Genomic DNA, 17,630 nt, shown 5'->3' with positions numbered 1-17,630 from the left:
CAGACAGAGCCCTTTCATTACTGGCACTTCCTGGAAGCTTCCTGTTTCCAGGCATCGCCCAGATCAATTCTGTAGATCTGAACAAATGTTGCAGTACAGAAATCTAGAAGGTGAACCACAGGATTCCATTTATCTCTTCTGCTTGTTACCATGCTCAGGCCACAATTTGTTGCTGATAGAGGTTCACAAAATAACTCCTCCTTTTCTCTTCTGCGTCAAACTCAGATTTCTCACCCTTTTAACTGAGTGTAGTAATGACATTGATTAGCTGAAGCTGGTGCTCTTTCATGGGCTTAGCTGAGCTCCCAACCCCTTGCTTTTATTCCTTTTCCTTTGGCCAAGACTGGGACATCACTGCGTTGCGTAGACTCAGCCTGGTGAACTGAAATATTTTTAAACCTTTTCTGACATTGCTTTAAACTCTTGGCTTTAAGGAACTGGAAGGAAACCCCAGCTGCTATCTTGGTCTCTGTGTTCAAATTAATTATTCTGTTGAATGAATGAATGATTTATCACCTTTTTCAAAACCACAAGTCAAAAAATAAGGACTTTTCATCTCTAGGAATAAGAACTTATTACATTTAGAGAAAAAAGTCACTGGGTATTGTATTGGCATGCCATATTTAAACCCTTTATATCATTTTTCCCATTTATAGGGATATTTATACATATATATATGGATATATCTAGGGATATATGTTCATTTTTCTAAGCTGATGACTTCCTCTCTTATCTCTGATTTCCTGAGTTACTTCCTGAAATAAAACTGAAGCTGGAGATCTACCTTTACATTTATACAAATAAATTAAATTCAAGATGATAAGAAGTACCATGCACTAATAAAATGTTATATATTTAAATTTTTTAAAAAATTTATTTATTATTGAGAGACAGAGCATGATCAGGGGAGGGGCCGAGAGACGGGAAGACCCAGAATCCGAAGCAGGCTCCAGGCTCTGAGCTGTCAGCACAGAGCCCAACGCGGGGCTGGAACTCACAAACCGCGAGATCATGACCGAAGGAGCCACCCAGGCACCCCCAAAGGCTGTATATTTTCAACTAAGGAGAAAGCACTAGTCAAATGGAAGACACCACAGCTTCTAGCAGTTTGAAAGTGCTTCTGAGCAAGGTCTACCTTAGCCTCCAATTCCATGCAGAAGGCAGTCTGTAGTAGCAAAACCAAGAACAAAGATTACTTCTGTTTGAACACTGAGTCTGCCATGTACTAGGTGTGTGAACTTGGGCAAGTTATTTAAATATGTGTTTATTTATTTTGAGGGGTAGGAAGGCAGACAGAGAGGGAAAGAGAATCCTAAGCAGGCTCCACACTGTCAGTTCAGAGCCAGGCAAGTTATTTAGATTCTCTGTGCCCAATTTCATCTTTGTAAAATGGAGATAAGAACATTAGCTACCTTGTGGGATCATTGTAATTAATATATGAGTAATTGCATTTAAAACACTTATGACAATGGGAGAACCATTCTAAGTGATAAATGTTTTCATTCTTATTACTTTATCCTTTCTGAAATAACCCGGTCATCCAAGGGCTACTAGTCTCCACTATCTTACTAACTCTAATTTTATTGCTTCACATTTTTCGGCATATTGTCTCTTGATTTTCGGGTTGAACTCTTTCTCTTTGTAAACTCCATCCATCGGTCTCAGTTTTGCCTTTTTGGAGTATCCAGTACAAATATATAGCTTCTTCTATACAGTAGGCTTTCAGCCACTTGACTATAATCATCAGGTCACCACTTAGGATTCATTTGTCTGAATTCATCACAGGCACATTTGACTTTGAGCTCAGGACCTAGAACCAGGGTTCCCAAGTTCATATTGGAGCGCAACAACCTTTAGACATGTAATTTGGGCACTTGTTCTTTATTTAAACTTGTCTGTTTCTCAGCTTCCTCATCCATAAAATGGAATGATTTTACCTACCTCATAGTCTTTATCTTGGACATTAAATGTGCTAATTTATGAAACATGTACACTACACCCCTTAGGAGGGTAGAGTAGAACTCCCTACACCTTAAGCATAAGCTGCACGTAGTAACTTCTTTCCAAAAAGTGCAATATGAAAATAAATAAATAAATTTACAGTGGATAATATCTAACAAACACTACCTCAGCCATGTAATCAAGGTTAACATCAACAGTGATAAGTAACGTTGATAGTGTTACCTTGATATGATGTGAGGAGTATGGCACTTTACTTCTGTGGTCTTCCTCTCCCAAACCCATAGCCCCAGTCTATTTGTGAGAAAAACATCAGACAATTCCCAATTGAGGGAAATTCTACAAAATACCTGACCAATGCTCCTCAAAACTATCAAAGACATCAAAATTAAGGCAAGTCCAAAACACTGATACAGAAGCTTAAGGAGACATGATGAATAAATGTAGTATGGTAATCTAGATGATCTTAAGACAAAAAAAAAAGATCATTAGGTAAAAACTAAAGAAATGCAAATGAAGTATGGACTTGAATTAATAATAATCTATGGGTGTTGGTTCATTAATTGTAAGAAATGTATCACATGAATATACCATCTAAACAATAGAGGAAACTAGATGCAGGGTATAAGGAAATTCTTTGTGCTTTCTTTGCAATTTTTCTATAAATCTAACACTATTCTAAAATTAAAAGATGGAAAATGGTATACAACAGTCCCTGAACATAGTAAAAACTCAGTATCTGCTATTATTAATGCATTTTTATTAGACCTGTTCTCGTGACACGGATTCCACTTTAGAAATAAGACTTGAGAAGCATATGTATGTGGACAGGGGGCAGGGACATGTGTGTGAGAGGGAGGCATATTCACAGTCATTGACCAGGATTTCAGATCTTTGCATTGATATGGATCTGAAGGATAGTTCTTGATTTGGTACTGTACTCCCACAGAAAATGCTACTATTTTTTTTTCTGGGAGGTCACTTGACTGTCCTCTAAGTGTTCTGAATCAAAGTCTGAAACTCTAACAGTAGAATGATAAAACATTATATTAATGTATTAGTGTGGATTTTGGCTCCGTGTTGTGTCTAAATTAAAGGAGTATAATTGACCTTAAAGGTATAGTTTGAAATGATTGGCATTTGCTTGGCTGTAGGCAGCTTGCCATCACTGAATACCTGGATGCACTTAATAAGCGCCATGTGTATATGCAGTTAGCTTCATAAAGTAGAGGTTTCCAGGGCCCTCCCTCCAAAGCAACCTGTGGTGAAAAGACATTCATACCACCTGATGCGACTGCCTTTCTACCTTCTGAAGCTCTCCCATAGATTTGTTGTACCTCCTAGGACCTGACAATACAGATGTAGGTCTTCACAGCCCCCAGATGTACGAAAAGTCCCATGTCTTTTTCTCTGCCATGTGAATACCGATCCCTAGCCTGGAAGGATGCAAATATATCCCTGTACTTTCACTTTGGGAACTGTTTTGTTTTCAATCAGTAGAGTCAAACATTAAAAAGGCAAAATCGTTTCTTAAAAATCTGTAAATTTGGTCACTTCTGTCTAGTTATTCTTGTAGTTTTTCTTTGATATTTTACTTTCTCTACAAAAATTTGGTAGTGTTACTACATCACAAAACAAATAGAACTATGATATCTTTTCCACTTTACATAAATGGATCCATGTCGTTTGACAGTTTTCTCACAGAAAACTGCGTATTACCCATCTGAGGATGTCAGGATGCATAATTCTCCATCAACCCCACCTTACAGTGGTATTTATGGTTTCTCATTAGGCTGTTTGCTCATCTTAAGATGTATCCTAGTATTTCACATAAGGTACATGAACCAGAACATAGCCATGTAGGGGCAGTGGCCCAGATTATAGAGTGAGCAATTACCTTAATTCATCTTAATTCTTCACTTATGTTAATGTATAACCAATCATACATTGTATCATTTTGCTAATAGGATGTCTCCAGTTTATGACAAATATTTCATAACAACCTTGGACAAACCCAGCCACACCTGTTTTTGTGAAATCAAGCTATATATCTTGGATGATAAAACACCTGACAATTTCCCCAAGGGTTTTGAATCTATGGGAATTGGTACTTAACAGAAGAGGTACTTAATGTTATGAACACTCCTATTTATTTTTCCTAAAGACTTTAAGGTTATGATGACTCCAGTAAAAAAGCAAAATGGTGAATAACTGTATGATGAGAAGGGTTATATTTCTATTAGCCTTTCCATATTTGTGACTCAAAATAGAAAGTGTAACACATTTTCAGAATATTTTATCTGCACCTGACCTGTGAGGTTAACTTTTTTCACTTTTAAGTGATAATAAATGAACAATAATATTGTTATTCCTACAGTATAAAGCCCCTTTATATTCTGCCATTCTTCCCTATCTTTCCCACAGTAACACTCCTTTTAAAAAATATTTATTTAGGGGCACCTGGGTGGCTCAGTCAGTTAAGCGTCTGACTTCAGCTCAGGTAATGATCTCAGGGTTTGTGGGTTTGAGCTCCGTATCAGACTCCATGCTGACAAATCAGAGTGTGGAGCCTGCTTCCGATTCTGTGTCTCTTACTTTCTCTGCCCCTCCGCCACTCATGCTCTCTGTCTCTGTCTGCCTCTCTCTCTCAAAAATAAACACGAAAAAAATAAGAATATTTATTTGTTTGTTTATTTATAAGAAAGTGACAGAGAGACAGAATGCAAGCCAAGCAGGGGAAGAGAGAAAGGGAGAGAGAACCCCAGCTTTCAGCACACAGCCTAAAGCAGGACTTGAATTCATGAATTGTGAGATCATGACATGAGCCAAAATCAAGAGTCAGATGCTTAACAGACTGAGCCACCCAGGCATCCCAGTGCCTCTTATTTATTCATTCGACACCTATTTTCTATATGTTGGGGATACAGAAGTACGCATGATGTGGTTGCTACCCTTAAGAAGTACATACTTTTAAGGGGAATTCATTTTGAATAAGTTGTTGAAGTACAGAATTACTGGTTCTTGAAAAGCTCATTGCAGGCAGTGGCATCTAATCTGTGACAGAAAGGGCCAAAAGGAGGTGCTGGGTTGTAGGAAATGTGAAAGTTAGAAAGCATTTCCAGGAGAGGCAGTGTCAGCCACTCATTGCCTTTGTGGAGAAGATAGTATATGTTTGAGGAATGAAAATGTGAACTAATGGCAAGAACAATAGTGTTCCTGTCCTTCTGTTCAAAGATTGAGCTGCAGGAGAGGGCTGGAAAAGGCTACGTGGATGATGTTTAATGGCAGGTGGTGGTATTGCATGGGACCATCAATTGTACATGAAAAACTGCCCACTGGAAACTCAAGGTTATCTTTAAAAAGAATCATGACTGTTCTCACACAAATGTAGCACTTTTATTGGCTCCAAGAGGAAACTTTTACTCAAAAACATATCCTCTGAAATTCCAACATTAGAGATTTATGCATGTGTCTTAAGAAGCTCGATTTTTTAAATGTCAGTACTACTTGAGGTTAAGCAGAGCTATAATTCATCCATGGTTTGGTGTGGAGTCCCATGATACAGATGCTTTTTCTCTCTTTATAACTTAATCATACCAATTATGACCACAAAATGGGAACTTCCATAGGGGGGTGTAAATGGAAAGGTCACCCTTCCTCTTTGAATTATTAGAGAAGGGATCTGTGCAAAGTACAGGCCACTTCAAGGGGTTATAGAAGGACACCTGGTGAAGAGAGGGGGCTGTGTAGAATAATGTGAACTTGGTCTTTTTACCAGACCTCTCACCAAAGTACATATAATTCAGTTTTCTTTCATTCTGTTTTCAAATCGTATTGCGTTTTCAATGTTTTTTTAATGTTTATTTATTTATTTTTGAGAGAGAGGGAGGGGCAGAGAGATGGAGAGAGAATCCCAAGCAAGCTCCCTGGGGCTTGAACTCAGGAACCATGAGATCATGACCTGAGCACACCAAGAATGGAATGCTTAACAGACTGAGCCACCCAGGTGCCCCTGTTTTCAATGGTTTTAGCTAAATGACTTCCTTTCAATTCACAAATCAATATTGTGTTTAGCATAGTTTTTTTTCTATTAAAGTGACCTACCTACCCATAATAAAGACACCAGCTCTGCTAATTAGTGTATTAGTCGCATATTACTGGCAGCATTTCATATAGGCTAGATTAAAAAGCCACACACAGGGGCACCTGGGTGGCGCAGTCGGTTAAGCGTCCGACTTCAGCCAGGTCACGATCTCGCGGTCCGTGAGTTCGAGCCCCGCGTCGGGCTCTGGGCTGATGGCTCAGAGCCTGGAGCCTGTTTCCGATTCTGTGTCTCCCTCTCTCTCTGCCCCTCCCCCGTTCATGCTCTGTCTCTCTCTGTCTCAAAAATAAATAAATGTTAAAAAAAAAAAAGCCACACACACTTTACTTCCAGTTTTCTTGCTCATTCATGAGGAGTTAACAGTAACTTTTTATTACATAACCAGGAATTTATGAGGATAGAGTCCAAGAGAATAAAAATGTGATAAATTAATAATCCTAACAGAAGGAAGAATGGTTTGAAATGTAGACGAACCTGAGTTTGAATTTCAGCTTTTGAAAGTAATATTTAGTAAACCCTTTGAACCTCATTTCTCACATGATTTAAATTTGAACAATACCTATTTTATAGGGCTGTTGTGAGCAGTAAATAAAGGGTCTATCATAGTAGCCTTTACATTAGGTGATCCACTAATTATAACTAAAATAATTATAATAATTCAATAGTAATGTGATTCAAAGTACTGTTCAACACTGATCAATTATAAGAGTGGAAAGACAGAAGAACAACAGATTTGTGAAAGAGAGGATGTAAAAATACTAGTGAACCTATAGAGAGCCACCAATGGTCAGAAAGTATTCTAATTAAGACTGTATTCTAATTCAGACTCTCCCTGTATCAATTAATTGAATTCACGGAATAACCCAATGACATAGGTAAACTACAATCACTCACCTTCTATGAATAAGGAAACCAAGGCATAAATAAGTTAATTTTATAAAGGTTAAAGAAAGAAAAACAAAAACCACTAAGCAGCAGACTAGTATTTGAGCTAAAGCAACCCTGCGCAGTGCAAAGCTCTTAAAACATTGTGCAATAATATCTCTTTAATATATTAAATTCTCCACTCACACTCCAAAATTATCTTTATTCTGCATTAACATTAAAAACTAATGGCGTCAAATTGTGATTTTTCACTTTGCACATACCATTGTGGAAACACTAAAAAGTTAATTTAATTAATTAGTGAAGGTGCTTGGAATTATGGCACACTTTTTTATAAATTTAAATCCGTTAGTTAACATATAGTGTAATAATTTCAAGAATAGAATCTGATGATCATCACTTACATATAACACTCACTGCTCATCCCAAGTGTCCTCTTTAGTCCCCCTTACACATTTAGCCCTTCCCCCCACCCACACCCCACCAGCAACCCTCAGTTTGTTCTCCGTATTTAAGAGTCTCTTATGGTTTGTCTGCTCTGTTTTTATATTATTTTTGCTTCCCTTCCCTTATATTCATCTGTTTTGTATATTAAATTCTAAATATGAGTGAAATCATATGATATTTGTCTTTCTCTGACTGACTTATTTCGCTTTGCATAATACTCTCTAGTTCCATCCATGTTGCTGCAAATGGCAAGATTTCATTCTTTTGATCACACGGCACACTTTTATTTAGAATATGCATAACTCAAAACATAGAGATAGCTGATGACTGTTGTTCACCCAATAGATATTACAAACATATTGAGGAGATCTTTAATGTATACTATCTATTTCTTTTATGTGCCCAGTCTTCCTTGTGACAATTAATTATTACTAATTCAGCATATATAACAAGAACAATGAATCGTCTTAGTCTGCAGACAGATGAGAAACTTTACATCTAAATGAATACATTCTCCTTTCCTCAAAGTAGTCACTTTTAGAAGCCAGATGTTTATTTCCATGAGAGTAATTTTCCTCATTGTTTCTTATTTTATTTTTTAAGAAGCCTGCAAATCTGAGATATATTTATTAGTTTTTGTATTCTCAACAGTAGCAAAATTTCCTTTTTATATTTAGAGATAGATGATAGATGATAGATAGATAGATAGATGAATGATAGAGTTGGAGGAGGTCATTGAGAAGACATGACTGCTGGTTGACCTACAGGGGATCCAGGCAATTAGAGACTCCTGACCTCCTAGCCCGCACTTAGAATTTACATTCTGCCCACTATTCTCAATGCCATGCTGTTGCCAAGGATGCAGCCTTAAGAGAGCAATGTGTTATGGAGACCATCTGGACCAAATACATGACTGAGTACCGTTAAGGCCTCTATGTAAACTATTAAGATTCTGGGGAGCAGTACGGAGATCTACTCATCCTTGTGGCCTCCCAAAACAAGCCTCCTATATGCGAGTTTCCTTGCTTATTAAACTTGCCACCTACCAATCTGGAGAAGTTTGCCTCTTTTCTTCTCTCCTAGCCCTCTGTGTATGGGGGCCAGTTTGCAAACCAACAGATAGGTAGATAGATATGTGTATATGTACCATTATTTATTATATTTCTGATTACCTAGTTATATATATACATATATATATATGTTTATATATAATTACTTACATATTCATAGATCTATATATGTCTATAAACTTTCATCTATCTATCCCTCTATCCATTTTTTTCATCTTACATTATTTATGGCTTTTACATTGCTCAGGTCTTTCTTATCAGAAAAAGGATTGTATGAGTCACTGACAAAATTTCTGTAGTCCTTGTAGAGAGTAGGTGGATAATTCATGTTTTTAATCATTGCAAAGCATCATGTGATGTATTGATTATGCAGTTTCCCTCATATTAGATTCCTTAGTGTTTTGTATATTACTCTTCCTCCTCTTCCCCCTCCTCCTCCTCCATCTCCTTTTCCTCCTCCTCTTTCCCTTAGTATTTATTCATCTTTACTGCACTGGATAGGATTGCCATACAATGCTCAATAAAGCACTTTAACACATTCACACCTTGTTTCAAATCTTAGGGGTAAGTGTTCAGTCTATTACCATCAACTATGATATTAACTGCAAGTTTGTTGTAGGTGCCCTTTATTTCTATATTTCTACTATGCTGAAAAAACTTTTACTATAAATATGTATTGAATTTTGTCTCCTACTTTTTATATACCTGTTGAGAGGACATTATAATTTTTCTTCTTAAATCAAGTGTGCACAAATTACACTAATGATTAGTGAATTTCTGAGAAAATTCCACTTGGTTCTAATGCATTGTATTTTTATATAGTTGAATTAAATTTTCTAACATTATTAAGCAACTTTATGTCTGTATTTATGATAGATTTGGGCCCCTCCTTGTACAGAAAGAGCTTATCATATTCAGTCAAAGATTCCAACGGACTGAAGATTTCTAGTGTCCCTTGTCTATGCAACTCTCTTCTCTCTCATATCCTATAAGGCTTATTCTAGTTTCTTCTGCATCCCTAAATTCAAATCTCAGTTTCCTCTGCCAGGCAAGACCCTGCTTTCTTTTTGGGCTCCATTGCCTCAGCTCGGAAAGTGTATCCCAGACAGACTTCCAGGGTGAATATGGAGCTCATCTTATGTGTTTTCCTTCCTTTAAGGGTCACAATCGTGCACATCATGGTTGCTGTATGTATTTGTCTAGTTCTATCGCAGCCTGCAGTGGGAGGTTAACTTGAGTAACCATTTTGAATGCTGGCCAACCAGTGATCTCTTATAAACATTTAAGAACTGGTAGGAAAATCCCTGCACTCCAAAAAGAAAGGCCATTTTATTTATTTTATTTATTTTAATTTTTTTCAACGTTGTTTATTTATTTTTGGGACAGAGAGAAACAGAGCATGAACGAGGGAGGGGCAGAGAGAGAGGGAGACACAGCATCGGAAACAGGCTCCAGGCTCCGAGCCATCAGCCCAGAGCCCGACGCGGGGCTCGAACTCACGGACCGCAAGATCGTGACCTGGCTGAAGTCGGACGCTTAACCGACTGCGCCACCCAGGTGCCCCAGAAAGGCCATTTTAAAAGCACCTTTTAAAATCCCTTGCTTCGATCTGTATTCATTTTCATTGAGTTAACATATTAGAAGATATGTGCTTGCAATTTTATGAACACTCACATGCCCTTTCTCTACAAAACCCTGTTTTTTGTTTGTTTGTTTGTTTGTTTGTTTTGGTTTTGTTTGTATTATTCTCAATACACAATAAGGATAAAAAGTAATGGATTTTTATAAGTAGAGAAGATAATTTCATCCTTTTATTGGTTATCCAAGAATTCCACTGTACTACTATGACATATAAAGCCAACTGGGAAAGATTCATATTCATTTTCACTGAAAATTTATAGTAATTTTACTCTCCAAACATTTATTTTTGGGCAGTATATATTGCTTAAGTGCCAAAACGTGCATGTAAAAATTAGTTACTGAGACTTGCTTTCTATCCTACACATTACATAACATGGTAAGTTGAAATCCTGGCAGTAGTGAAGCAGAGAACCAGATGAGCTAAAATGAAAGAGTGAGCATAGGTCACATCTGATTAGTAAGTTATTTCACAAGTAGTCATATTTAAATTTTTGTTTTCTTATTCCCATCTTGGTTTAGAGGCAAACACCAGAATTGAATCAGAAGTGATTTTTTGATGTAAATTATTCTGGTGTTGAAATCCTAGCTATACAGACATGTATATCCCAAAGGTGCTATATTATTACTGTGAAGTTAAGTTAAAATATAGTAGCTCTATCAAAATACTAAGAAAAATATGAGGTATCTCTAACATAAACACAGTACTTATGTACTTGAACCCTGTGGGTTACCTAAACTTTGCTGTTTAGGAAGATATTTTATTCAGAATGCCAGTGTAATTTATAAGCATATGCTTGCAAAAACAGATGCTAACGTAAAATATTTAGGTCATTAAAATTAAATATTTCATGCCCGACATAGGAATAGGCACTTGTATGTCAATATTTATGTCATTTGTAGTTAAATGTATGTTTTCCCATATGTTCAAAAAGAAAAAAAATAGCAGGCATCAATTTTTCCCTTCACAGGTTTATAACACAGCAGGTTGTTGCTTAAATAAAGCATGAAAGTGGTCTTTTTAAAAGTTTTTTTAAGTTTAATTTCAGTGAAAACACCAAACGTGTGAGTTATAATTTGGCAAATACAAGAGGTAGAGAGAAAAGTATCAATACTGCATATAGTACTCATGCTATCACTCATTTTTTTCTCTTTGAATATTGAAAATAAGACTAGACCAATAAAACTAGGCAAATCACTGACTTCTTATAGCAAAGTACTATCTAAAAATAGTAATTAATAAAGGGTTTTTTTTTTGATTTCTGGTTTTGTGTGTTTGTGTATTTATGTCCCTATGTAGGTAAATTTACATGTGTTTTTTTTATCATTTGTTGAGGTTCTCTGAAGGGTCTGAGGGGAACTAATAAACAGCATTTTTTTATTTAACCCAAATGAATACAAATTGGGAAATAAAATAAAGAAGTATTAAGTGCTGATCCAATTTTAGTGTTATTTCTGATAAAGGCTAAGATGGTGGATAGTGATTAGTATGAGAACAAAATGTGCATAACATATAAAGCCCAGATACAGGCAAGCATAGGCTGGATTAGGGCGGGCATTGCCACAGTTGAATCTTGTCTAGGTCGTACTTCAGACATTAAAAAGCAGGAAAGAATTCCTGATCCTAACAGGTAGCTTGTTTAAGAGGAATAAGGGAACTGCAGGGTCAAGCTTTGTTTTTCCAAATCTGCTCTTCCCCATGTATCAATCAGATAAGTGACTATACCTCCCCAGAGGGAACATAAGCAGGGGAAGAAAGACAGGCCAGGGATATTATACCATTGGCTTTGTTCGTATGGATGGAACTATTAAAAGTGCAGAATACACGTTATCCCACAACATTCTACGAATTTATTTATATATTTGATAGTCTTTTGTACTTTTATTTGAAGAGAGACCTTAAAGGGAAGGCATGGAATAGCTTTGGATGCAATAGAAAGATAGCCTGGCTGTGATGTTCATCGATGAGAGGATGTTCAATTCATTCCACCAGAAGTGGAGGGATGATGGCATAGTGAAAGGCTAAGGTTTGAATATACCTTACTAGTTGTCTAGACATGGGCAAGTTACCCAAACTTGTTGAGTGTCTTTTTCAGTCATGAAATAAAGATTATAACACCAAACTCATTAAATTGAAAGATAAAATAGAGCCCATAAAACGTAGTAGATACTTAATAAATAATAAGATTTTCAGTTCTTAGTACTGCAAACAAATTCTGTTTTTCAACTTTAGTTCAAACTATCCTGGACTTCATGAGGCATTAATGCAAATTTAAAAATACTTAGCAAAATATTCATATAATAAGCAGTGGTAGTAACTTAAAATAAGCCAGTTGTTTTCTAACTATAAAGATATAATGGTGTAAAAGAATTACATAATCAGTTGAATAGATGCAAATATTTATAGTATTTATTTAAATTTTTAAGCAAGCTAGATAGGCTATTTTATTAACCTGATTAAATTTAACTAATAGTTTTAAAGGTTTAATGGAATCACTTTTGTGACAGTGTAGCTAAAAATCTTTGAAAGCGGTTGACCAGTATCCATTTTTGATGGATAGCCTCAGGTCAGCTCTGGGGAAAGTGTTGTGGGTTTCATCCTTAACTCATGAAATGGGTCTTGATCTAATATTTTTCAGCAACAAAAGATGTAATTTCCCCTGGTGTTTTGGACCCCTGGATGTACGTGTTGATGAAAGCATGCAAGTAGCAGGCGTACAAGAACATCTATTCAAACATAGTTAATTATGGCAGCACTTTACTCTTGTTCAATAGAGTGAAATATTGCCAATTCCTAAGCATACAAGTTGACATAAATATGACTCATTATAGAATGTTTGGGGATTTGGAATGGTGTATGTTTATTTCATAGTTTCCTGAACACACAGGGAAATGTTAATAGGTCAAATTATTTCCTTAATGTATTGTTAATATCAATACATTCTTTGATTTTCATTCATTCATTCATTAAATATTGTATTAAAAAATATATATTGAGCATCTATTAAGTATGAGACTGGAGAACACCTATTATTCTTCAAATGGTAGAAACACAAAGATGATTATATTTGAGCTCATAATCTTATGGGATTTTTTAAATAATGAATTTCCCTTTTTTTGGAGAGAAAGGGACTCATATATTTATTTGATTTTATTTCACAAATCATACCTTATATCATTTAATATCTTTTGACACATTTCCATTCAGATGATGCATTTACTCTAAGCAATACAAACCTGTATTTGCATCTTTGACAGCAAAGGAGAGACTGACTAATGGAATTGATGCTTGGTTTGAATAATGTAGGATGTTGTGACAATGACAATAGCAACGAATCTTAAATAATAGGCCCTACCTGATGCAATTTAAAAATATGCACACTATTGTCTTGGCTGCAAATATGTTAGATTTCATTGCTGCTTCTGCAATGCAGCTGAGTGTAATCCATCTTAATGACAGTTGACAAGTGAAACTAATTTCTCTTAAAAGCACTTCCGAATTACTTTTTTTCCCCCCACTTAACAGTAAGCAGTCTGAGGCATTTGGGCATAAACTCTTTCCTATGTCTTTTCTCTGTGTAGAGGGAGGAAATTGAGTAATATGGAATGTATTAGGTGTTACGTCCCTTTCTGGCTTGCAAATACTGACTTCCTATAGTAAATGGCCTGTGGACACTTGATTGTACCAAACTTTTGGGTAGATGTGATGTACGTTGCTAATGAGAATGATCTAGCGAAAATAGGTTTATATATCAACTCCTTTTTCACTTAAATATATCTTGAAAAGAAAAAAGGAGGAAAAGGAGAGAGGGAAGAAGAGAAGGAGGGAGAAGAGAAACAAACAATTTCTTCTATTCCACCCCGAAAGCAAAATCTCAGGACAAAGTGGGAAAATCTTCCTTACTAATGTATATATTCACAAAAGCTGTCCAAAAATTTTAAGCAAATAAAACAGCTAAGTTTAGTAGCACACAATTATTATAAAGGTCTGAAATATTAGTATATGTACCATTTCCTTAAATGATAATCATGTAATGATAGTACCCATGAGGATAAAGTCTGCTTCATCTCAAGTGTTTTTGCTTGAAATTTAAATATTGAGAGAATGAGTATTCCCAGAAAATTAGTAATCTCAAATATTACTCAACAGGCTGCATATATCATTTCAGTATTATTTCATTTTGGATATTCATCCCAATTTATATCAATATTTCCTTGACAATGTTGTAATTGATTTTGTAATTCACATAGAGAAGTTGAGTGAACTTTTCCTTCACTCACAATGATTTAGCATTAGGGATGAGACTGATGGTGTTTTAATGAAGAAAAGAGCATAATAAAAGACTTTAAAAGAAAATGATTTGTTTTGGTAATGAGACGTGATATTATTTTGATGAAGATTAAGAGAGTTGGAGTCCACGTAAGAAAAAAAATATTCCCAGAACATTTAATAGGATGGACCATGATAACAAAAGATGAATGAAAGAAATTATACTACTGTAATAGTTCATAAAAATGAATACAAGAGTTTTTCATAGTACAATTCTAACATTATAAGGAACATCACAATTTATTTGAGGCAGAATACAAAGAAAAATATTAAAATGAATGAGGTGAACTCCAAAGGAGAGCCTAAAAAGCAATGAAAAGGTTTAGAATAGTTGATGAACTACATTAGAATAACCTTTGACTTCCTCACTTATAAAAAGTATATGATGAGGGAACTTTGAACTTGAGAAAGGATTTTAAATGATTTCCTTGGAATGAGCCAAGCTGGAAATCTCTCTCGCTGTCCTGCTTCACTGAGGAAGACGAGGTTGGTTGCCATCTCCAAATTTCAAAACAAGCTAGAAGAACTTGGAGGAAATTATTCAAAAACCTCATGTAGAGAGATTTGTTGGGGGATTAGGAGTCTCCTCCATCCATAAAGGAGTGCAGCTTTTATCCCTTTTTAAATAAATTAAGAGACTTCAGGAGAGCATTTAAAATTTAACGCGCCTTCCTGAAGTTTGAAGGAGCACGAAGACTGGAGGATCTAAGGGCAAGAGATTCATGGTCATTTAGGTCTTGTCCAAAAGACATTCTAGAAAGACAAGTAGGCTTTAGCCAGGGAAACGCAGAAGTGACGTGGATTCTTAGTGATGAAAATGGAAGGACCAGCAGAAGTAGAGATGCATTTAATTCTGTCAGAAGGACTATAGGTGAATGATTCTTCAAATGGATGGGGATGGTTTCTGAAGAGCCTACAAAAGTGAGTCAGCTTTGAATATCTGTCAAATCCAGAGACAATCAGTCAATCCTTACCTCAGTGTCCACAGAGAGATTTCCTTTACCCCTTACTTCTGCTCATCATTGACCCAGATGCTGATGGCAAGGAATAGGAGAGCTATAGAGGGAAAAGAAAAAGACAGGTTAGTAAGCTTGGAAGGAGGGATGGGAAAAAAAAAAAGTAATCTGTTGCTCACTTTGCCAAATTTCAAGATTGCTTCTAGATTCAGATTGGAAAAGAAAAAAAGTCTCACTTGACTTTAAATCAAATTTGTACCTTAATTTTTTCCTGGGAATAGATATTTTTATTATTTGAATGAGATAGAGTAACTAGCCACTGGTTTTGTGGGGGCTTCCTGTTTTTACCCAAGGGCAAGGAAAGAATTTGCCCTCTGCAGGTATTTAAAATGGGAGAAAATAGTGTGGAGGTTCCTCAAAAAATTAAAAATAGAACTACCATATGATTCAACAACTTCACTTCTGGGTATTTACCCAGAGAAAATTACAACACTAACTCAAAAAGATACATGTGCCCCCATGTCCATTGAAGCATTATTTACAATAGCCAAGATATGGGAACAACCTAAGTGATGATGGATGAATGGATAAAGAAATTGTGACACACACACATACACACATACACACACACACACACACAATGGAATATTATTCAGTCCTAAAAGTATGAAATACTGCCATTTGTGACCACACAGATGGACTTCGAGGACATTATGCTAAGTGAAATAAGTCAGAGAAGAAAAACACTGTATGATATCTCTTATATATGGAAATTAAAAAAAGAATTTTAAAAAAGCTCATACATATAGAGAACAGATTTGTGGTTGCCAGAGGTGGGGTGTGGAGGATGGGAGAATGGGTGGACTATTTTTGTTTTTGTTTTTGATTTTGACTTAGTTTAAATAAATTGATTTTTAAAACAGTGTGGCATATACACATGGAATAAGATTTGTTAGAGCATAAATCATTTTTAAAAATCTTTCATGGTTTCATCAACTAGACATAATTATTGTAATCATGTTAGTATATTTCTCTCAGTTCTTTTCTATGTTGAAATTTTATGTATTTTGTATTATAAATTGTATGGATTATATAATAAAAGCATGCTTACTGTAAACAATTCACACACAGAAATGAATTAAAAAAAACTAACATTTCCTATAATCCCAACCTATAATAATTACAAATAGTTTCCTATAATCCCAACCTAAAGAAGTGAAAAGATGTTATCTATTATACATACATATTTTATATTATAATAATTATATAATTATATATGATATAATATACATCATCTTGATATGTAGTATCTAATATATGTTACATATTATCTGTCATACCTACTGATTTGATATTTTTACCAAATAGTTTATACTCTACATTCTCTTCTGTAATTTGCTTTTCTTTTTACATAACAACTATCTAGACATCTTTCAAAGTCCAAATATGTTTATCTACTTCATTCTAAAAATGACATATATATTCTATTATATAAATGTACCATATCTTATCTAATACCTACTGATGAAGATTTGTTTCTAATTGTTTGAAAAAAAATGGGAGATTAAGAAAATCGCTTGATGACTGTATCCCATATGTTGACTTGTTCAATGTATTGCATTGTTAGGAGTTTACATATTATTACAATGAATGACTGGTCATAAGTTATTGAGATTTTTCCATTCTAAACCTGTACCTTGGTCATGCATCTTTCTTCTTCTTCATGTTGTAAAGTCACAGCTACATCTTCCACTTTGTACACACTGCAGACCTGCCATTTTTTGTTCTGATGAGCTTTTTAATTAGCAATTATGTAGTTTCTGAAATAGGGACTTTCTTTTATAGTTATCCCCCAAACCCAACTCTGTGGCTTCTACTTGAAAGCACACTGATTTTATTGAAATATATGATTGTGCATTTTTGTTCTGACCCTTAAAAATTTCTATTTGCTACTACATCCTATCTTCTTGATCAGTAGTGGAAATATTACTCTCCTTTCAAACACATCCAAGAATCATCTCCTTAAATTATTTTGCCTCTCTGCTGAAAGCCTAATAAACAATATATATGGGTAAATAAACAAAAATCAAGTAAACTACCTAATAATAATGGCGACCCCAAATAACAGAAGAAATACAAGGAAAAGGTTTACATAATCCTGTCAGTAAGATCAGGAGTATGCATATTGAGTGTTACCTAGTAGTTTGTGACATTAATAATGATTTCTAATAATAACGATTATT

The 17,630-nt window shown here is 35.3% G+C and overlaps 1 long non-coding RNA gene across 1 annotated transcript in view; it reads right to left on the bottom strand.

The window, feature by feature from the left end:
* LOC121032145 (uncharacterized) overlaps positions 1-17,630 on the bottom strand; it is a 714,077-nt gene that overhangs the window by 163,243 nt on the left and 533,204 nt on the right. The window contains exon 2 of the long non-coding RNA XR_005791103.1: positions 15,406-15,487. This is a non-coding gene — a long non-coding RNA (uncharacterized LOC121032145). The remainder of the gene's footprint in view (positions 1-15,405; positions 15,488-17,630) is intronic.

The sequence above is a fragment of the Herpailurus yagouaroundi genome, unplaced genomic scaffold, assembly GCF_014898765.1.
Source record: "Herpailurus yagouaroundi ecotype Mexico unplaced genomic scaffold, PumYag 141, whole genome shotgun sequence".
Taxonomy (NCBI): Eukaryota; Metazoa; Chordata; class Mammalia; order Carnivora; family Felidae; genus Herpailurus; species Herpailurus yagouaroundi.
This window is presented reverse-complemented; position numbering and strand designations above follow the sequence as displayed.